The sequence below is a fragment of the Nuphar pumila genome, chromosome 16 (assembly GCF_984573655.1).
Source record: "Nuphar pumila chromosome 16, dmNupPumi1.hap1.1, whole genome shotgun sequence".
Classification (NCBI taxonomy): Eukaryota; Viridiplantae; Streptophyta; class Magnoliopsida; order Nymphaeales; family Nymphaeaceae; genus Nuphar; species Nuphar pumila.
In genome coordinates, this window is record NC_143264.1 from 29,113,362 (window position 1) to 29,138,168 (window position 24,807).

The window sequence follows — 24,807 nt, forward strand, 5'->3', positions numbered from 1 at the left end:
ATTATAATGATTCAATGATGCATATATGTGTTCTAAGTTTGTCAAAAAATATTTATAGTGATTTAATCATGCATATATATTTTCTAATGCTGTAAAAAAAATCATAGTGATTCAATTGTGCATATATGTATTCTAACATTGTCTAAAAAATTTCATAGTCATTCAATCATTCATATATATGTTCTAAGGCTTTCAAACAAAAAACATAGTGATTCAATCATGCATATATGTGTTCTCAGGTTGTCAAAGAAATTTCAATGTGATTAAAATTTGCATATATGTGTTCTAAGGCTCTAAAACAAATCATAGTGATTCAATCTTGCATATATGTGTTCTAAGTCTGTCAGAACAATTTCATAGTAATTCAGTCATGCATATATGTGTTCTAAGGCTGTCAAAAAAATTTCATAGTGATTCAATCATGTATATTTGTGTTCTAAGGTTGTCAAAAAAAAAATTGTAGTGATTCAATCATGCATATATGTGTTTTAAGGTTGTCAAAAAAATTTCCTAGTGATCTAATCGTGTTTATATGTGTTCTAAGGCTGTCAAAAAAAATCATAGTGATTCCATCATGCATACATGTGTTCTAAGGTTGTCAAAAAAAAAATCATAGTGATTCTATCTTGCATATATGTGTTCTAAGGTTGTAAAAAAAAAATCATAGTCATTCAATCAAGCGTATATGTGTTCTAAGGTTATAAAAAACAAATCATAGTGATTTAATCATGCATATGTGTGTTCTAAGGCTGTGCAAAAAAATTCATAGTGAATCATGCATATATGTGTTCTAAGGCTGTTAAAGAAATTTTATAGTGATTCAATCTTGCATATATGTGTTCTAAGGTTGTCAAAAAAATTATAGTGATTTAATCATGCATTATTTGGATCAGTCCTGACCCGGATCTTGTTTGGGTTGGGTTTGGTCCATATCATGTTTGGATCAGGTCTGATCCGGATCACGTTTGGATCAGGTTATACTCGGATCCTGTTTGGATCGGGTGTGAGGCGTACCTTGTTTGGATCAGTTCTGCCCCGAATCCTGTTTGGATCGGGTCTAATTCGGATCATGTTTGGATCGAGTCCATCCTAGATCTTGTTTGGGTCTTGTCCCACACGGATCCTATTTGGATCGGTTCTGGGCCGAGTCTAGTTTAGATCATGTCTGATCCAGATCATGCTTGGATCAGGTCTGACCGGTATCACGTTTGGATCGGGTCTGACCGGGATCATGTTTGAGTGAGGTCCAGACAGGATACTGTTTGGATAGGGGCTGATCCAGACCCAATTTGGGACTGGTCTGACCTGGTTCCATTTTCGATCGGGTCAGACCCCGATTTGGTTATTGGGTGTCTTCCGAATCCTGTTTGGGTCGGCTCTAGACCAGATCCTGTTTGGATTGTGTTACACCCAGATTCGGTCTGGATCGGGTCCGTTGATCATGTTTGGGTCGGGTATAGACCATATCCTATTTGGATTAGGGCCGATCCAGACCCGGTTTTGGACAGGTCTGACCTAGTTCTAGTTTTGATCAGGTCAGACCCGGATCCAGTTTGCATCGGGTGTCACCCGAATCGTTTTCAGGTCACGTCCAGACGGGATCCTGTTTGGATTGGGTTAGACCCAGATTCTGTATGGATCGGGTCTGTCTGAGATCTTGTTTATATCAGGTCGAACCCGGATCCGGTTTAGATCGAGTGTGGATTGGATTATGTTTGGATCGGGTGCGGCTCGGATTATGTTTGGATCGGTCAGGCTCCGATCATGTTTGGATCGAGTTGGACCCGGATCATGTTTCTATCGGATTGGACCTAGATTCGGTTTGGATCACGTTAGGACCAACTCCTATTTTTGACGGGTCCGACCCGAATCCTGTTTGGGACAGTTCCAGGCTAGATCCGGTTTGGATCGTTTTGAATGGCTCTAGCCTGGATCCTGTTGCTGTCAGATCAAACCCAGATTGTGTTTGGATCGGGTCGAGCCCAGATTCGATTTGGGTCGGGTCAGACCCCGTTCCAGTTTGGATCGGGTTGAACTTGGATTATGTTTGCATTTGGGCGGGCCCGGATCCGGTTTGGATCAAGTCCGGCTCGGATCCTGTTTGGACTGAGTCCAATCCAAACAGGATTTGGATCAGGTCAGACCCAGTTTCGGTTTGGATCAGGTCGGACCCGGTTTATGTTTGGATTAGGTCAGACCCGGATCCGATTATGATCAGGTCAGACCCAGATTATGTTTGGACCGGGTCAGAACCGAATCCTGTTTAGATCGGGTCTAACCTAGATCTTGTTTAGATCGGGTCTGACCCGGTTTTAGTTTGGATCGAGTTTATATTTGGATGGGGTCGGGCCCGGATCCTGTTTGGATCGGGTCAGGCCGAGTTTCAGTTTGGGTCGGGTTTGATCTGTATCACGTTTGGATCGAGTTGGACCCATATCATTATTTTATCGGGTTGAACCTGGATCTGGTTTGATAGGGTCTGACCCGGATCCTGTTTGGATCGGGTCTGACCCGGATCACCTTTGGATCGGAAAAGATCTGTAATAGGGTCTAGGCACTATTGATACCTGAACTGGATCAGTGACCGATACGACCGTTTCTCGGACTGGTTCGGAGCTGGTTTTTTACCGGTTACTTTCAGTTTTTCACCGGTTCCGAGATGTAATGACCCTATTTTCATGAATACATAAAAAGATAAGGATATTCTCAAATCGGTTGTATAGTTGTATGAGCTTTTGTTCATGTATTATGCCGGTTCTTTAGGTCCAGAACCAGTTCAGACCCTTAAATGACCGATTTGGAGCCGTTTCATACCGGTTCGGGGTGTTTTTAGATCGGTCGTAGCTTAAGCACTTTCAGGTTTTACTTATTTGAGCTTGTTTTAATTATTTTTTTTATGCTTTATAAGTGTTCATTGTTAAGAAAACTTGACTTGTGCATGTTAATTCATTTGTTTTATATTGGTTAAGTTTTGCATAAAGTTTTTAAGTATGAATTATGACTAAATTCAAAATATTTTATCATCAAAATTAGCTTATACATATAAGTTGAAGCATAGTATTTAGGTTTTTTCACATATAAAAGTAAGAGGCACGGAGAAAACAATAAAAAAAGTACATATTTTTTAAATTTTCATGTATCTAAGATTACACAAAGGGATTAACAAATAAAAGTGCTAATTCCACGGCCAGGCCGTAATTTGTTAAAGCTTCCATAAAGTCAGACTAAGCAATAAAGTACCTCGTATTTTACCATCTTCTTCTAGTTGACTAGCGATACCTTCTACGGCTTGGACTACAGCAGTACCTTGACGCACTCTGGGTCCAATAGAAGCAAGTTTTATGGCCAATCCAGAAGCAATAACGGAAGCAGCAGAAATTGGGGGATTCATTGTAAGCTCTTCACAACAAAAAATGAAGAAATGGTTAATGATATAATAAAATAAACCATTGAATTGTTATATTAATTTAGTACCCAGAATATATGATTAAATTAGGTAGGAGAGTAGAAAAAGGAATGGTTGAATGAAAATAATTCATGCTTAAGTTCCATTTCTGTGAGAGAGTACAACAAATGTTCTACCATGTTCTATCAACACACTAAAGGGGTCATACGAGATATCCGCTGTGGAAGTAAGCCAACATTTCTACTGGCAAATAAGAGGTTTCCAAGTGCATGCCAAATTACTTATAACGTCTTCGGTCATAATTGCTTAGGTTCAGCTGCTATAGCTGTTTGGAATCCACAAACTATTTTTACCAACGGCCAGAATTTCTTCCAATATGTTCTTGAATTCATTCAAGGCGTGAGCAAAACTCAAAATGGACAAGAAGAATATGGTCCTTGGGTTCCTTTTATTTAAACATTGTTCCTTTTTTTCTAACTGATCAGACACGTTTTTACCTTGGAGAATCATACAGTTACCTCATGGAGAGTTAGTTGCACCTATGAATGATATGAATAATATTGTTGCTTTAGCTTTACTCACGTCAGTGGTACATTTCTATGCAGGCCTTAATAAAAAGGGATTGGGTTATTTCGGTAAATAGATTCAACCAACTTCAATACTTTTACCAATTAATGTCTCAGAAGATTTCACAAAACCGTTATCACTTAGTTTTGGACTTTTCAGGAATATATTGGCCGATGAATTAGTTGTTGTTGTTCTTGTTTCTTTAGTACATTTAGTGATTCCTATATGTGTGATGTTCCTTGGATTATTCACAAGTGGTATTCAGGCTCTGATTTTTGCAACCTTATTTGTGGCGTATATAAGTGAATCCATGGAAGGCCATCATTAAGTAGCTTTCCATCAAATAAATAATAAAATAATGTTTTGAATTTCAAAGTCATTTTTTCTTTTTTTATTGATTTAAATTCAAAATTAAGTAAGCCCATGAATCTTATTCCAATAATTAATTCATGCATAGCTCAAGATACCTTCTTGAGGAACATGATTGATATAAATTTATTTATTTACGATATGTAGTATACAGTGTAGGAAGAAAACAAGAGCAAGAGAAATATATGTACAATATTAATATTTATTATATTACATATTACACTACAGAATTGTAAAAAATGGGAGGAATTCCCAATTTTTCCTAAGATCCCCTTTTGTCCCTATTCATGTCATACATCTGCTTTATTTTCCCAGTTAATTACGACAAATCATAATTGGGGTAATAATTGTGACTTGTTTGGGTCATGCGACAAAACAACAGGAATTATGTTCTATGAAACCATTGCTATTTCATTCCATTCCATTCCATTCTATTCTATTCTAATATATTCAACAATTAACCAAAATTGGAATTAATTGCAATTAAATAAATCATTCATCAAATCTAGATATTTGATGATTTGCTTTGATGAATCTCTTCGTTAGAATCCTTGTGAGATAATGATAAAGACAAGTAAAAATCAAGTAGGTTACGTGGGTCGAGCTAGATAGGGTAGCTACATAATATTATACATGAACTCCAGTGTATGCTTAGAAGAATGATTCCATGGTACGATCCCATTAAATAGAAAAAAGATGATGATGGTTTACATTATGGAAGAAACACATGTATATGTGATAGTTGATATTCAATAGTTATATATAGACTACCCATGTATATTATTTCATTCCCGATATTACTACCGACTTTATATAGGTATAGATTCCACTTTTTCCATATGGATTACGATATAAGCCCTTCCTTTTCTGTCTGTGACTGTATACGTGGATTGAATACGAAGTCAAGCCTGTGAATGTGTTTAAAAAAGACGAAGAGAAGAATTGAAAGAATGGTTTAGAGCAAAGAAATAAAAGAACTATATTATATGGATTTACAAAAAACTTGGATAGAGAATAAAAATGAGATATTGAAGTAGTTTTGATGATTCAGCAATATCAAATATCATCCCTTCTCAAATTAGGTTGGGAGTTCTTAGTTTAGTTGGATGTATCTTAGTGATGGAATATGAAATACTAAGTAATGCAACTAATTAATATTATAAATATATAAATAACATTAATTAAGCACATTAATTAAGTAATATATAATAATTCATTTATTTATTTGATTATATCAGGAACCATTTTTTCATTTTTTTTGTTGTGAGGAGCTTAATATGAATCCCATAATTTCCGCAGCTTCAGTCAGAGTAATGTTGCGGGCCAAGTCGTAGAAGGTATCGATATTCAACCAAAAGCAGAGGGTAAAATATGCAGTACTTTATTTCTTAATCAGGCTTTTATGGAAGCTTTAACAGTTTACGGCTGGTCGTGGCATTAACACTTTTATTTGCAAATCCGTTTGTGTATTTCGGGAAATGTGAAAACATTAAAAATACGTACTTCTTTTATTGCTTTGGCCCTGCCTCTTGTTTTCTTGAAATTATATCAACTCAACACTTCACTCCTACAATCCTATACAGACATGATTGGACTGCACTAACAATTTAACTTGTTTTGACCATATCTTTCTAATCATGCAAGCTTTTGATGTATGGTTTAATGTGTTTAGTTTAAGTTATAGTAAAAAAACAAATTTGGTTTGGGCATCATTTGAAAGATATTCATCATTTTGTTGGGCAAATTCCTTTAGATGTTGTTTTATAAGCAAAAAATATAGTGAACATAGGGAGTATGTCGAAAATGACTCTGAGCAACATGTTTTTTGAAATATGACCATTGACACAGGACTACTAGGCCAAAATTAGGGTGTTTACAAATTGTATCTCTTTGTTATCAAGCATGTGAAGATGACAAAAAAGTAGACACCATAAGCCCATGAATCTTAATCCAATAATTTGCATAGCTCAAGACATAGTGTAGGAACATGATTGATATAAATTTACTTATTTACAATATGTAGTACATAGTGTAGGAAAACAAGAGCAAGAGAAATATATGTACAATATTAATATTTGTTATATTACATATTACACTACGGAATTGTAAAAAAAGGGGGGAATTCTCAAATTTTCCTAAGATCCCCTTTTGTCCAATTCATGTCATACATCTCCTTTATTTTCCCAATCAATTATGATGATTCATAATTGGGGTAAAAATTGTGACTCGTTTGGGTCGTGCAACGAAACAACAGGAACTATGTTCTATGAAACCGTTGCTATTTCATTTCATTCTATTATATTGCAATTAAATAAATCAAATCATCAAATCTAGATATATGATGATTCACTTTGATGAATCTCTTCGTTTGAATCCTTGTGTGATAATGATAAAGGCAAGTAAAATCAAGTAGGTTACGTGGGTCGAGCTAGATAGCATAGCTACATATTATACGTGAAATCCGCTGTATGCTTAGAAGAATGATTCCAGGGTCCCATCCCATTAAATAGAAATAAGATGATGATTGTTTATATGGAAGAAACACATGTATATGTGATAGTTGATATTCAATAGTTATATATAGACTACCCATGCATATTATGTCATTCCCTATATTACTAGTGACTTTATATAGGTATAGATTCCACCTTCCCCGTATAGATTACGATATAAGTCCTTCTTTTTCTGTCTGTGACTGTATATGTGGATTGAATACAAAGTGAAGCCTATGAATGCATTTAAAGAAGATAAAAGAGAGAAGAATTGAAAGAATGGGTTTGGATATTATTTAGATTTACAAAAACTTGGGCAGAGAATAAAAATGAGATATTGTAGTAGTTCTGATGATTCAATAATATCAAATATCATCCCTTCTCAAATTAGGTTCGGAACTCTTAGTTTAGTTGGATGGATTTTAGTGATGGAATATGAAATAATAAGTAATGCAACAAATTAATATTATAAATATATAAATAACATTAATTAAGCACACTAAATAAGTAATATATAATAATTCATTTGTTTATTTGATTATATTATTAACCATTTCTTCATTTTTTTGTTGTGAGGAGCTTAATATGAATCCCCTAATTTCTACTGCTTGAGTCAGGGTACTCATCGAAGCTTTAACAGTTTACGGCATGTTCATGGTATTAGCACTTTTATTTGCTAATCCCTTTGTGTAATCCGAGAAACATGAAAGCGTGAAAAACATATGTACTTTTATTGCTTTGGCCCTGCCTCTTGTCTTCTTTAAATTATATCAACTCAACACTTCACTCCTACAATTCTAGAGAGACATGATTGGAGTGCACTAACAAGCTAACTGGTTTTGACCATCTCTTTTTAATCATGCATGCTTTTGATGTATGGTTTAATGAGTTTAGTTTAAATTATAGTAAAAAACAAATTTGGCCAATTTGAATGTCAAAATCAGAATTAAAGTAAAATTTTCCTAAAAACAAGTTTTTGGGCTGTCAAACCGACTTGTTTTGGTTATAACTTTGTGCATAGACATCAAAATTACTTGTTTTTTTTATTTTTGAAAGATATTGATCATTATTTTGGATAAAATCCTTTCAGATGTTGTTTTATATTAAAAAAATATAGGGAATAAAGAGAGTATGTCGAAAATTACTCCGGGCAACTTGTTTTTTGAAATATGACCATTGACACGAGACTACAAGGCCAAAGTTGGGGTGTTTACAAATTGTATCTCTTTGTTATCAAGCATGTGAAGATAACAAAAAAGTAGACACACTGATTTTGTAGAATGCATAAGATTAACATTGAGATCAAATACATCAACTTAACACGAGGGTCTCTCTATCATAATCGGTTTTTAAACACTCTAATTGATTTCACAAATGTTGGACCACCTCTAATCATTTCACAATCAATGTTAATCTTATCCAAATTGCCTTTTCACTCAAGGACCAGCTGACCTTGGGCATTATTTAAGCCCCTAGTGATGGGTCGACCTAGACCCTAAAGGTTGGGTTCAAATTTAGATTTCTGGTTCAATTGGTTGACCTTGAATATCTCTTGGATGATAAAGAAATCTTAGTAGGATCCAATGATGTATGTATTATGATTCATATCGAGCGTATAAAGGGACTCGAACCCGCATTGTTAGCTTTGAAGAATAAGGCTATAGTCGACGTCGATTCATCATTTTTAACGTCTATAATTCAAAACCGAACATGAAACTTTGGTTTCATTCGGCTCGTTTATGGAATATGGATAACTTCATGGATTTAGGGCATGAAATGACCTAATCGAAAAAATTTATGATGTGTGTTATATTATGAGGTTAATTCATTAATTATTTTAGTACCCAAAATATATGATTATATTATGTAGTAGAAAAAGAAATGGTTGAATCAAAATAATTCCTTCTTAAGTTCCATTTTTGTCAAAGGGTACTACGAATGTTCAACCATGTTCGGTCAATACACTATAAAGGATTATGCGAGATATTCAGTGTGGAGGTTTCCAATCGAATGCCCAAGAACTTATAACTTCTTGGGTCGTAATTGCAATCTTATTAGGTTCAGTCAGTATAGTCGTTCATAATCCACAGACTATTCTAACCCCCAGACAATTTCTTCCGATATGTTCTTGATTTCATTCAAGACGTGAGTATAACTAAAAATGGAGAAGAATATGGTCCTTGGGTTCCTTTTATTGGAACTCTATTCCTATTTGTTTTCGTTTCTAACTGCTCAGGTGCACTTTTAACTTGGAGAATCAAACAGTTACCTCATGGGTAGTTAGTTGCACCTACGAATGATATAAATACTATTGTTGATTTAGCTTTACTCATGTTTGTGGCACATTTCTTTGCAGGCCTTCCTACAAAGGGACTGGGTTATTTTGGTAAATATATTCAACTAATTCCAATACTTTCACCAATTAATGTCTTAGAAGATTTCACAAAACCGTTATCACTTAGTTTTCGATTTTTCAGGAATATATTGACCGATGAATTAGTAATTGTTGTTCTTGTCTCTTTAGCACACTTAGCCATGGAAGGTCATCATTGAGTAGCTTTTCATCCAAATAAATAATAAAATAATGCTTTAATTTTCAGAGTAACTTTTCCTAAGGTCCCCTTTGTCCTATTTATGTCATACATCTCCTTTATTTTCCCAGTCAATTACGACGATTCATAATTGGGGTAATAATTGTTACTCGTTTGGGGCGTGTGACGTAACAACAGGACTGCTTCTAGAATGTTGCTAGATTGGCCATATAACTTTCTTCTATTAGTCCAAGAGTCGGTCAAGATACTACTCCGGGCCAAGCCGTAGAAGGTATCGCTAGTCAACCAAAAGCAAAAGGTAAAATAATTGCTTAATCATGCTTTTATGGAAGCTTTAGCAATTTATGGCCTAGTCATCGCATTAGGACTTTTATTTGCTAATCCCTCTGTATAATCCTAAAAATTTGAAAAATACCTACTTTTATTGCTTTGGCGCTGCCTCTTCTCTTCTTTAAATTATATCAACTCAACACTTCACTCCAAAAATCCTAGACATGCTTGGTCTGCACTAACAAGTTAACTTGTTTTGACCATATATTTCCAATCATGCATCCTTTCGAGGTATGGTTTAATGCATTCAGTTTAAATTATAGTAAGAAAACAAATTTGTCAAATTTGAGTGTCAAAATAAAAACTAAATTCAAATTTTCATAAAAACAAGTTTTTTAGGAAGTCAAACTGACTTGTTTTGGTTATAACTTTGTGCTTAGACATCTAAATGACTTATGTTTTTCATGTTTGAAAGATATTAATCATTCTTTTGGACAAAAACCTTTAGGATGTTTTTTATGAAAAAAAATAGTGAAAACAGAAAGTATGTCGAAAATGACTAGGCAACTTGTTTTTTGAAATATGAAAATTGACACAAGTCTACCACGCCAAAATTGGGGTGTTTACTTATTGTATCTCTTTGTTATCAAGCATGAGATAATGACAAAAAAGTAGGCACACCGATTTTGTAGAATGGATAAGATTAACATTTGAGATCAAATCCATTTCTAAAAAGTTGTTTTTGAGGAAGATGAAGATAAAAGTATGAATTAGAAGCTTAAAGCATTTATGCAACTTAACACGAGGGTCTCTTTGTGATGCCTCATACTCAGTTTTTAAAACACTCTAATTGATTTCACAAATCATTGATCCTTTATTGGACCACATTTAATCATTTCACAATCAATGTCAATCTTATCCAAATTGCCTTTTGACTCCAGGACCAACTCAATTTGGCATTTTTTAAGCCCCTAGTGATGGGTCGACCTGGACCCTAAAGGTGGGTTTCAAATTTAGATTTCTGGTCCATATTGGTTGACATTGAATATCTGTTCCATATTGGTTAAACATTAGTACTATCGTCCAATGATGTATGTTGTATCATTCATATCGAGCGAATAAAGGGACTCGAACCTGCATCGTTAGCTTGGAAGGCTTGGATTATAGTCGACGTCGATTCATCATTTTTAATATCTATAATTCAAAACTGAACATGAAACTTTTTTTTTATTCGGCTCCTTTATGGAATATGGAAGATGTTAGATTTCTAGATTATCGAACATATATTCAATATCAACCAATATGGACCAGAAATCTAAATTTGAAACCCACCTTTAGGGTCCTGGTCAACCCATCACTAGGGGCTTAAAAAATGCCAAATTGAGTTGGTCCTGGAGTCAAAAGGCAATTTGGATAAGATTGACATTGATTGTGAAATGATTAGATGTGGTCCAGTAAAGGATCAATGATTTGTGAAATCAATTAGAGTGTTTTAAAAACTGAGTATGAGGCATCACAAAGAAACCCTCATGTTAAGTTGCATAAATGCTTTAAGCTTCTTATTCATACTTTTATCTTCATCTTCCTCAAAAACAACTTTTTAGAAATTGATTTGATCTCAAATGTTAATCTTATCCATTCTACAAAATCGGTGTGCCTACTTTTTTGTCATTATCTCATGCTTGATAACAAAGAGATACAATAAGTAAACACCCCAATTTTGGCGTGGTAGACTTGTGTCAATTTTCATATTTTAAAAAACAAGTTGCCTAGTCATTTTCGACATACTCTCTGTTTTCACTATTTTTTTTTCATAAAAAACAACCTAAAGGTTTTTGTCCATAAGAATGATGAATATCTTCCAAACATGAAAAAAATAAGTTATTTATATGTCTAAGCACGAAGTTATAACCAAAACAAGTCAGTTTGACTTCCTAAAAAACTTGTTTTTATGTAAATTTGTCTTTAGTTTTTATTTTGACACTCAAATTTGACAAATTTATTTTCTTACTATAATTTAAACTGAATGCATTAAACCATACCTCAAAAGGATACATGATTGGAAATATATGGTCAAAACAAGTTTACTTGTTAGTGCAGACCAAGCATGTCTAGGATTTTAGGAGTGAAGTGTCGAGTTGATATAATTTAAAGAAGAGAAGAGGCAGTGCCAAAGCAATAAAAGTAGGTATTTTTCACATTTTTAGGATTATACAGAGGGATTAGCAAATAAAAGTCCTAATGCAACGACTAGGCCATAAATTGCTAAAGCTTCCATAAAACCAAGATTAAGCAATTATTTTACCTTTTGCTTTTGGTTGACTAGCGATACCTTCTACGGCTTGGCCCGGAGTAGTATCTTGAACGACTCTTGGACTAATAGAAGAAAGTTCTATGGCCAATCTAGCAACATTCTAGAAGCAGTCCTGTTGTTACGTCACACGCCCCAAACGAGTAACAATTATTACCCCAATTATGAATCGTCGTAATTGACTGGGAAAATAAAGGAGATGTATGACATAAATAGGACAAAGGGGACTTTACGAAAAGTGACTGAAAATTAAAGCATTATTTTATTATTTATTTGGATGAAAAGCTACTCAATGATGACCTTCCATGACTAAGAGTGCTAAAGAAACAAGAACAACAATTACTAATTCATCGGCCAATATATTCCTGAAAAGTCGAAGACTAAGTGCTAATGGCTTTGTGAAGTCTTTTAAGACATTAATTGGTGAAAGTATTGGAGTTAGTTGAATATATTTACCAAAATAACCCAGTCCCTTTCTAGAAAGTCCTGAAAGAAATGTGCCACAGACATGAGTAAAGCTAAATCAACAATAGTATTTATATCATTCGTAGGTGCAACTAACTCCCCATGAGGTAACTGTTTGATTCTCCAAGTAAAAAGCGCACCTGACCAGTTAGAAACGAAAAAAAATAGGAATAGAGTTCCAATAAAAGGAACCAAAGGACCATATTCTTCTCCATTTTTAGTTTTACTCACGTCTTGAATGAAATCAAGAACATATCGGAAGAAATTGTCTGTGGGTCAGAATAGTCTGTGGATTATGAACGGCTATACCAACTGAACCTAATAAGATTGCAATTACGACCCGAGAAGTTATAAGTACTTGGGCATGCGCTTGGAAACCTCCACACTGAATATCTCGCATAATCCTTTATAGTGTATTGATCGAACATGGTTGAACCTTCGTAGTACCCTCTGACAAAAATGGAACTTAAGAAGGAATTATTTTGATTCAACCATTTCTTTTTCTACCACATAATATAATCATATATTTTGGGTACTAAAATAATTAATGAATTAACCTCATAATATAACACACATTATAAATTTTTTCGATTAGGTCATTTCATGCCCTAAATCCAGGAAGTTATCCATATTCCATAAACGAGCCGAATGAAACCTAAGTTTCATGTTCGGTTTTGAATTATAGACGTTAAAAATGATGAATCGACGTCGACTATAGCCCTAGCCTTCAAAGCTAACGATGCGGGTTTGAGTCCCTTTATCCGCTCGATATGAATCATAATGCATACATCATTGGATCCTACTAAGATTTCTTTATCATCCAAGAGATATTCAAGGTCAACCAATTGAACCAGAAATCTAAATTTGAACTCAACCTTTAGGGTCCAGGTCGACCCATCACTAGGGGCTTAAATAATGCCCAAGGTCAGCTGGTCCTTGAGTGAAAAGGCAATTTGGATAAGATTAACATTGATTGTGAAATGATTAGAGGTGGTCCAACATTTGTCAAATCAATTAGAGTGTTTAAAAACCGATTATGATAGAGAGACCCTCGTGTTAAGTTGATGTATTTGATCTCAATGTTAATCTTATGCATTCTACAAAATCAATGTGTCTACTTTTTTGTTATCTTCACATGCTTGATAACAAAGAGATACAATTTGTAAACACCCCAACTTTGGCCTTGTAGTCTCGTGTCAATGGTCATATTTCAAAAAACAAGTTGCCCGGAGTCATTTTCGACATACTCTCTTTATTCACTATATTTTTTAATATAAAACAACATCTGAAAGGATTTTATCCAAAATAATGATGAATATCTTTCAAAAATAAAAAAAACAAGTCATTTTGATGTCTATGCACAAAGTTATAACCAAAACAAGTCGGTTTGACAGCTTAAAAACTTGTTTTTAGGAAAATTTTACTTCAATTTTTATTTTGACATTCAAATTGGCCAAATTTGTTTTTTACTATAATTTAAACTAAACTCATCAAACCATACATCAAAAGCATGCATGATTAAAATAAGATGGTCAAAACCAGTTAGCTTGTTAGTGCACTCCAATCATGTCTCTCTAGAATTGTAGGAGTGAAGTGTTGAGTTGATATAATTTAAAGAAGACAAGAGGCAGGGCCAAATCAATAAAAGTACATATTTTATCACGCTTTCATGTTTATCGGATTACGCAAAGGGATTAGCAAATAAAAGTGCTAATACCAGGAACATAAATTGTTAAAGCTTCGATGAGTACCCTGACTCAAGCAGCAGAAATTAGGGGATTCATATTAAGCTCCTCACAACAAAAAAATGAAGAATGGTTAATAATATAATCAAATAAACAAATGAATTATTATATATTACTTAATTAGTGTGCTTAATTAATGTTATTTATATATTTATAATATTAATTAGTTGCATTACTTATTATTTCATATTCCATCACTAAAATCCATCCAACTAAACTAAGAGCTCCGAACCTAATTTGCGAAGGGATGATATTTGATATTATTGAATCATCAGAACTACTACAATATCTCATTTTTATTCCCTGCTCAACTTTTTGTAAATCTAAATAATATCCAAACCCATTCTTCTCTCCTTCATCTTCTTTAAATGCATTCATAGGCTTCACTTTGTATTCAATCCACATATACAGTCACAGACAGAAAAAGAAGGGCTTATATCGTAATCTATACGGGGAAGGTGGAATCTATACCTATATAAAGTCACTAGTAATATAGGGAATGACATAATATACATGGGTAGTCTATATATAACTATTGAATATCAACTATCACATATACATGTGTTTCTTCAATATAAACAATCATCATCTTATTTCTATTTAATGGAATGGGACCCTGGAATCATTCTTCTAAGCATACAGCGGATTTCACGTATAATATGTAGCTATGCTATCTAGCTCGACCCACGTAACCTACTTGATTTTACTTGCCTTTATCATTATCACACAAGGATTCAAACGAAGAGATTCATCAAAGTGAATCATCATATATCTAGATTTGATGATTTGATTTATTTAATTGCAATTAATTATAATTTTGGTTAATTGTTGAATAGAATATAATAGAATGAATTGAAATAGCAACGGTTTCATAGAACATAGTTCTTGTTGTTTTGTTGCACGACTCGAACGAGTCACAATTATTACCCCAATTATGAATCGTCGTAATTGACTGGGAAAATAAAGATGTATGACATGAATAGGACAAAAGGGGATCATAACAAAAATTCTGAATTTCCTCTTTTTTTTACAATTCTGTAGTGTAATACAGAATATAACAAATATTAATATTGTACTTATATTTCTCTTGCTATTGTTTTCTTCCAACACTATATCATACATATCGTAAATAAATACATTTATATTAATCATGTTCCATAAGCAGGTAAAGCTACAATGTACAAAAGAAACAAGAACAAAAATTACTAATTCATCGGCCAATATATTCCTGAAAAGTCGAAAACTAAGTGATAATGGTTTTGTGAAATCTTCTAACACATTAATTGGTAAAAGTATTGGAGTTGGTTGAATCTATTTACCGAAATAACCCAGTCCCTTTTTAGTAAGGCCTGCAAAGAAATGTGCCACTCGCATGGGTAAGCTAAAGCAACAGTTGTATTTATATCATTCGTAGGTGCAACTAACTCCCCATGAGGTAACTGTTTGATTCTTCAATGTAAAATTGCACCTGACCAGTTAGAAATGAAAACAAATAGGAATAGAGTTCCAATAAAAGGAACCCAATGACCATATTCTTCTCCATTTTGAGTTTTGCTCACGTCTTGAATGAAATTAAGAACATATCAGAAGATATTTTGGTTGTCTGTCAAAATAGTTTGTTTATTCTGAGCGCCTATAGCGAGTGAATCTAATAAGATACCAATTACGACCCAAAAAGTTGTAAGTACTTAGGCAAGCACTTGGAAACCTCCTATTTTCCAATAGAAATGTTGCCTACCTCCACACCGAATATCTTGCATAATCCTTTAGCTACAATTGTTATATATAGACTACCCATGTATTATTACATTCCCTATATGACTACCGACTTTATATAGGTATAGATTCCCAAATGGATTACGATATGAGCCCTTCCTTTTCTGTCTGTGACTGTATATGTGAATTGAATAGTAAGACAAGCCTATGAATGCGTTTAAAGAAGATAGAGAGAAGAATGTAAAGGTTTGGAGCAAAGAAACAGAAAAACTATATTATATGGATTTACAAAAAACTTGAATAGGGAATAAAAATGAGATATTGAAGTAGTTCTGATGATTCAGTAATATCAAATATCATCCCTTCTCAAAATAGTTTGGGAGTTCATAGTTTAGTTGGATGGATCTTAGTGATGGAATATGAAATACTAAGTAATGCAACTAATTAATATCATAATTATATAAATAACATTAATTAAACACACTAATTAAGTAATATATAATAATTCATTTGTTTATTTAATTATATCATTAGCCATTTCTTAATTTTTTTGTTGTGAGGAGCTTAATATGAATCTCCTATTTTTTGTTGCATGAGTCAGGGTACTCCTGCGGGCCAAGCCGTAGAAGGTATCGCAAGTCGACCAGAAGCAGAGGAGAAAATACGAGGTACTTTATTGCTTAATCTTGCTTTTATGGAAGCCTTAACACTTTACGGCATGGTCGTAGCATTAGCACTTTTATTTGCTAATCCGATTGTGTAATCCGAGAAACATGAAAAATCAGTACTTTTATTGCTTTGGCCCAGCCTCTTTTCTTCTTTGAATTATATCAGCTCAACACTTCACTCCTGCAATCCCAGACAGACATGATTGGACTCGACTAACAAAACTTGTTTTGACTGCATCTTTCTAATCATGCATGCTTTTGATGTATGGTTTAATGCATTTAGTTTAAATTACAGCAAAGAAACAAATTTAAAAATTTTGAATGTCAAAATCAAAAGTAAAGTCAAATTTACCGTAAAACAAGTTTTTTAGGTAGTCAAACCGACTTGTTTTGGTTATAACTTTGTTCTTAGACTTCTAAATGACTTTTTTTTTCATGTTTGAAAGATATTCATCATTCTTTTGGACTAAAACCTTTAGGATGTTGTTTTATATGCAAAATATAATGAAAATAGAGAGTACGTCGAAAACGACTATGGTCAACTTGTTTTTTGAAATATGACAATTGACACAAGACTACTAGGACAAAATTCGGGTGTTTACATATTGTATCTCTTCGTGATCAAGCATGAGATGATGACAAAATAGTAAACACACCGATTTTGTAAAACAAATAAGATGAACACTGAGATCAAATCCATTTCTAAAAAGTTGTTTTTGACGAAGATGAAAATGAAATTATGAATAAGCAGCTTAAAACATATATGCAACATAACACAAGGGTCTCTCTATCATAATCAGTTTTTCAACACTCTAATTGATTTCACAAATCATTGATCCTATGGTGGACCACCTCTAATCATTTCACAATCAATTTTAATTTTATCCAAATTGCCTTTTGACTCCAGCACCGGCTGACCTTGGGCATTTTTTAAGCCCATACTGAGGGTCGATGTGGACCCTAAAGGTTGGTTTCAAATTTAGATTTCCGTTATTTTGGTTGACCTTGAATATCTCTTGGATGATCTATAAATCCTAAGAGGATCCAATGATGTATGTATTATGATTCATATCAAGCAGATAAAGTGACTCGTTGTCGATTCATCATTTTTAACATGATATATTACGCGGTTAATTCATCAATTATTTTAGTACCCAAAATATATGATTAAATTATGCACTAGAGTAGAAAAAGAAATGGTTGAATCTAAATAATTCCTTCTTAAGTTCCATTTTTTAAGAGGGTACTACGAATGTTCTAGCATGTTCAATCAACACACTAAAATTCTCGCCGTGAGTCAGAATAGTTTGTGTATTCTGAAGAGCTATATTGGCTGAACCTAATAAGATAGCAATTACAACCCAATAAGTTATAAGTACTTGGTCATGCTCTTGGAAACCCCCTATTTGCCAATAGAAATGTTACCTACTTTCGCACCGAATATTTTGCATAACCCTTTTGCGTGTTGAGCGAACATGGTAGAACATTCGTAGTACCGTCCGACAGAAATTGAAGCTATGAAGGAATTATTTTTATTCAACCATTTCTGTTTCTACTCTCCTACTTAATTTAACCATATATTCTGGGTACTAAATTAATTAAAGAATTAACGACGTAATATATCACACATCGTAAATTTTTTAATTTGTCACTTTGCACCTTAAATCCTTGAATTTATCCATAATCCATGAAGGAGCCGAAAGAAACCAAAGTTTCATGTTCGGTTTTGAATTAAGGAAATTAAAAATGATAAATCGACGGCGACTATAACCCTAGCCTTCCAAGTTCGGGCGTGGGTTCAAGCCCGTTTACGCGCTTGATATGAATCATAATACCTAAAAATTGAGTATGAGGTGGTCCACCCTAGGATCAATGATTTGTGAAATCAATTGCAATATCTAAAAACTGATTATGAGGCATCATAGAGAGACCACCAAGTTAAGTTGAGTACATGCTTTAAGCTGCTTATTCATACTTTTACCTTCATCGTAGTAAAAAAGAACTTCTTAGAAATGGATTTGATCTCATTGTTAATTTTATCCATTCTACAAAATCGGTGTCTACGTGTTGGTTATTAACGAAGCATCACATGCTGGATAACAAAGAGACAGTATGTAAACACCCCAATTGTGGCCTAGTAGTCTTGTGTCAATGCTCAAATTTCAAATTACATGTTGCCCAGAGTCATTTTCGACATAGTCTGCATTTTCACGATATTTTTTGCATATAAAACAACATCCTTAAAGTTTTTGTCCAAAAGAATGATGAATATTGTAACGCCCCGGATTTTCAAAACAAAGCTAAGTTAAAATTTTCATGGATTTCTTTTTATTTTTTATTTATTTTTTTTTTTTTGCAGCGAAATTTAGAAAAGCTTTTAGCAGCGGAATAAGACGATAATGAGTCGTCGGTTTTAGAAAACTCCGAGCACGTTGCAGGTATGTGGCCAAGCAACTCATTGACCACCAAAGTGTTCCATTTCATCGAAAGCACATGTTTATTACAACACTACTGCTTAGAAAAGCAGTGAAGGTTCAATAAAAAGGAAGCAGTACAACTCTGTCTAGAGAAACCCTGGAACTTGATGCCGCCTTGCTCCGCATATCGCCACGCAGGTTCAACACCTGAAATCCCCATTAAACGGGGTCAGAACCACTGATGGTCTGGTAAGTAGGCAAACACCTATCTATTCAACTCAAGTAAATGCATAGACCACTCAGGGTCGCAGTTCGTAATACGACGCTCAAGCCTCCATGACTTAGCGTACATCGCAAAACCCTCATCAAGGCTATGAGTTGAACATCCACGCAAGTCCTTAAAGTTTTTGTCCAAAAGAATGATGAATATCTTTTAAACATTAAAAAAACAAGTCATTTTGATGTCAAATCAAAAAGTTATAACCAAAACAAATTGGTTTTGACTTCCCAAGAAACTTTTTTTACGAAAATTTTACTTGAATTCTTATTTTGACTTTCAAATTGGATAAAATTGTTTTTTTACTATAATTTAAACCGAACACATTAAACCATACCTCAAAAAGATGCATGATATGGTCAAAACAAGTTAATTATTAGTACAGTCCAAGCATGCCTGTCTCGGATTGTAGGAGTGAAGTGTTGAGTTGATATAATTTAAAAAAGAAAAGAGGCAGGGCAAACGAAATAAAAGAAGTACGTATTCTTCACGTTTCTAGGATTGCACAAAGGGATTAGTAAATAAAAGCCAGACTAGCGATACCTTCTATGGCTTATGGTTGTGCAACAAAGTACCTTATATTTTATCGTATGCTTCTGGTTGACAAGCGATACCTTCTACGGATTGGCCCGCAGTCGTACCTTGACGGACTCTAGGTCCAATAGAAGCAAGTAATGTGGCCAATCCAGCAGTAATAACAGAAGCAACAGAAGTTAAATAAATTATTATATATTACTAAATTAGTATACTTAATTAATGTTATTTATATATTTATAGCATGAATTAGTTACATTACTTAGTATTTCATATTCCATCACTAGGATCCGTACAATTAAACTAAGAACTCCCAACCGAAATAGAAAAGTGATGATATTTGATATTACTGAATCATAAAGATTACTTCAATATCTCATTTTTATTCTCAAAATTTTGTAAATCCATATAATATAGTTCTTCTATTTCTTTTGTCCAAACCCATTCTTTCAATTCTTCTCTCCTTCATCTTATTTAAACGCATTCATAGGCATGCCTTCATATTCAATCCACATATACAGTCACAGACAGAAAATAAAGAGCTTATATCGTAATCCATATAGAGAAAGTGGAATCTATGTCCATATTACGTCGGTAGTAATATGGGGAATGAAATAATATACATGGGTAGTCCATATATAACTATTGAATGTCTACTATCACATATGCATGTGTTTCTTCCATAGTCTAAACCATCATCATCTTATTTCTTTTGAATCGGATCGCACCTTGGAATGATTCTTCAAAGCAAACACTGGAGTTCACGTATAATATGCAGCTACGACTATCTAGCTTTACCCACGTAAACTACGTGATTTTCACTTGTCTTTATCATTATCTCACATCGATTCGAACGAAGAGATTCATCAAAGCAAACTATCCTATATCATGTAATATGCGAGTCATCCCACGTATAAAGCAACAGTTTCGCATAACATAGTTCTTGTTGTTTCGTCACACGTGCCATTGAAGGTATCGCGATTCAACTAGAAGCAAACGGTAAAATACGAGGGTTATTTTATTGCTTATTCAGGCTTTTATGGAAGCTTTAACCATTTACGGTCTGGTCGTGGCATTATCAATTTTATTGGCTAATCCCTTTGTGTCATACTAGAAACATGAAAAATACATACTTCTTTTATTGCTTTGACCCTGCATCTTCTCTTCTTTAAATTATATCAACTCAACACTTTACTCCTAAAATCCTAGACATGATTGGACTACACTAACAAGTTAACTTGTTTTAACCATATCTTTCTAATCATCCATCATTTTGAGGTGTGGTTTAATGCATTGAGTTTAAATTATATTAAAAAACAAATTTGGCCAATTTGAATGTCAAAATCAGAATTTAATTAAAATTTTCCTAAAATCAGTTTTTTTGGGTAGTCAAAAAGATAGGTGTGGGTCATAACATGGTACGAAATGACAATTTTTTTTTCATGTTTGAAAGATAAGACTCTAGTTTCATGATTCTTTTTGACAAAACCCTTTAGGATGTTGTTTTATATGCAAAACATATAGCGAATCTAGAAAATGTGTCGAAAGTGATTGTGGGCAACAAGTTTTATGAAATATGACCACAAGACTATGCCAAAATTAAGATGTTTTACATGTTGTATTTCTTTGTTTTCAAGCATGTGAAGCTCTCTCAATTGCAAAAAAATAGACAGACTGATTTTGTAGATTGGATAAGATTAACATTGAGATCAAATCCATTTCTAAAAAGTTCTTTTTGACAAAGATGAAGATGAAAGTGTGAATAAGTATCTTAAAGCACGTACGCAACATAACACAATAGTCTCTCTATAATGCCTCATAATCAGTTTTAGATACTATAATTGATTTCACAAATCATTGATCCATGGGTAACCTCTAATGCTCGGCCATCCAAATTGCCTTTTGACTCTAATACGAACAGATCTTGTGCATTTTTTAGCCCCTAGTGATGGGTCGACCTAGACCCTAAAGGTTGATTTCAAATTTACATTTCTTGTCCATATTGGTTGACCTTGAATATCTCTTGGATGATCCAAAAATTATAGGAGGATCCAATGATGTATGTATTATGATTCATATAGAGCAGATAAAGGGACTCGAACCCACATCTTAACTTTGAAGGCTTGGGTGATAGTCGACATCGATTCATCATTTTTAACATCCTTAACTCAAAATCGAACAAGAAACTTTGGTTTCATTCAGCTCCTTTATGGAATATGGATAAATTCAAGGATTTAGTGCGCAAAGTCACATAAACGAAAAAATTTACGATGTGTGATATATTACATGTTTAATTCATTATTTAATTTAGTACCCCAAATATACGATTAAGTTAGTTTGCAGAGTAGAAAAAGCAATGGTTGATCAAAGTAATTCCTTCTTAAGTTCCATTTCTGTAAGAGGGTACTACGAATGTTCTACCATCTTTGATCAACACACTAAAGGGTTATGCAAAATATTATGTGTGGAAGTAGGTAACATTTCTATTGGCAAATAGGAGGTTTCCAAGTGCATGCCCAAGTACTTATAACTTCTTGGGTAGTAATTGCTATCATATTAGATTCGCCCTCTATAGCCGTTAAGAATACACAAACTATTTTGACGTAGGCAAAACTCAAAATGGAGAAGAATAAGGTAATTGGGTTCTTTTATTTGAACTTCATTCCTATTTGTCTTTGTTTCTAACTGGTTAGGTGTGCTTTTACCTTTGAGAATCATACAGTTATCTCATGAGAGTTGCACCTACGAATGACATAAATACTACTGTTGGTTTAGCTTTACTCATGTTAGTGGGTTATTTCGGTAAATGTAATCAACCAACTCCAATACTTTTACCAATTAAGGTCTTAGAAGATTGCACAAAACCTTTATCACGTAATTTTTTAATTTTCAGGAATATATTGTCCGATGAATTAGTAATTCTTGTTCTTGTTTCTTTAGTACAATTAGTAGCCATGGAAGGGCATCATTGACTAGCTTTTCATCCAAATAAATAATAAAACAATGCTTTAATTTTCAGAATCGCTTTTCCTAAGATCCTCTTTGTCCAATTCAGGTCATAAATCTCCTTTATTTTCTGAGTCAATTGCGATGATTCATAATTGTGGCAATAATTGTTATTTTGTTGGGGCATGCGACAAAACAATTGGAACTATGTTTTGAGAAACCACTGCTATTTTATTCCATTCTACTCAACAATTAACCAAATTTGGAATAAATTGCAATTGAATCAATCAATCATTAAATCTTGATATGTGATGATTGACTATGATGAATCTCTTCGTATGGATCCTTGTCAGATAATGATAAAGACTAGTAAAAATCAAGTAGGTACGTGGGTCGAGCTAGATAGCATAGCTACAATTGTTATATATGGACTACCCATGTATTATTACATTCCGTATATTACTACCGACTTTATATAGGTATAGATTCCACTTTCTCTAAATGGATTACGATATGAGCCCTTCCTTTTCTGTCTGTGACTGTATATGTGAATTGAATAGTAAGACAAGCCTATGAATGCGTTTAAAGAAGATGGAGAGAAGAACGTAAAGGTTTGGAGCAAAGAAATAGAAAAACTATATTATATGGATTTACAAAAAACTCGAATAGAGAAAAAAAACGAGATATTGAAGTAGTTCTGATGATTCAGTAATATCAAATATCATCCCTTCTCAAATTAGGTTGGGAGTTCATAGTTTAGTTGGATGGATCTTAGTGATGGAATATGAAATACTAAGTAATGCAACTAATTAATATCATAATTATATAAATAACATTAATTAAATGGACTAATTAAGTAATATATAATAATTCATTTGTTTATTTAATTATATCATTAGCCATTTCTTAATTTTTTTGTTGTGAGGAGCTTAATATGAATCTCCCATTTTTTGTTGCATGAGTCAGGGTACTTCTACGGGCCAAGCCGTAGAAGGTATCGCAAGTCGACCAGAAGCAGAGGAGAAAATACGAGGTACTTTATTGCTTAATCTTGCTTTTATGGAATCTTTAACACTTTACGGCATGGTCGTAGCATTAGCACTTTTATTTGCTAATCTGATTGTGTAATCCGAGAAACATGAAAAATAGGTACTTTTATTGCTTTGGCCCAGCCTCTTTTCTTCTTTAAATTATATCAGCTCAACACTTCACTCCTACAATCCCAGATGGACATGATTGGACTCGACTAACAAAACTTGTTTTGACTACATCTTTCTAATCATGCATGCTTTTGATGTATGGTTTATTGCGTTTAGTTTAAATTACAGCAAAGAAACAAATTTGAAAATTTTGAATGTCAAAATCAAAAGTAAAGTCAAATTTACCGTAAAACAAGTTTTTTAGGTAGTCAAACCGACTTGTTTTGGTTATAACTTTGTTCTTAGACATCTAAATGATTTTTTTTTTCATGTTTGAAAGATATTCATCATTCTTTTGGAGTAAAACCTTTAGGATGTTGTTTTATATGCAAAATATAATGAAAATAGAGAGTACGTCGAAAACGACTATGGACAACTTGTTTTTTGAAATATGACAATTGACACAAGACTACTAGGACAAAATTCGGGTGTTTACACTCTTCGTGATCAAGCATGAGATGATGACAAAATAGTAAACACACTGATTTTGTAAAACGGATAAGATCAACATTGAGATCAAATCCATTTCTAAAAAGTTGTTTTTGACGAAGATGAAGATAAAGGTATGAATAAGCAGCTTTAAGCATGTATGCAACTTAACATGAGGGTCTCTTTATCATAATCAGTTTTATAAAACACTCTAATTGATTTCACAAATCATTGATCCTATGGTGCCCCACCTCTAATCATTTCACAATCAATTTTAGTCTTATCCAATCGTGCATGCTTTTGACCCCCTTCATCAAAAGCATGCATGAATAATATATTTATATAATTATGATATTAATTAGTTGCATTACTTAGTATTTCTAAGTAATGCAACTTAGTTGGGGTAATAATTGTGACTCGTTTGGGTCGTGCGATGCATATATT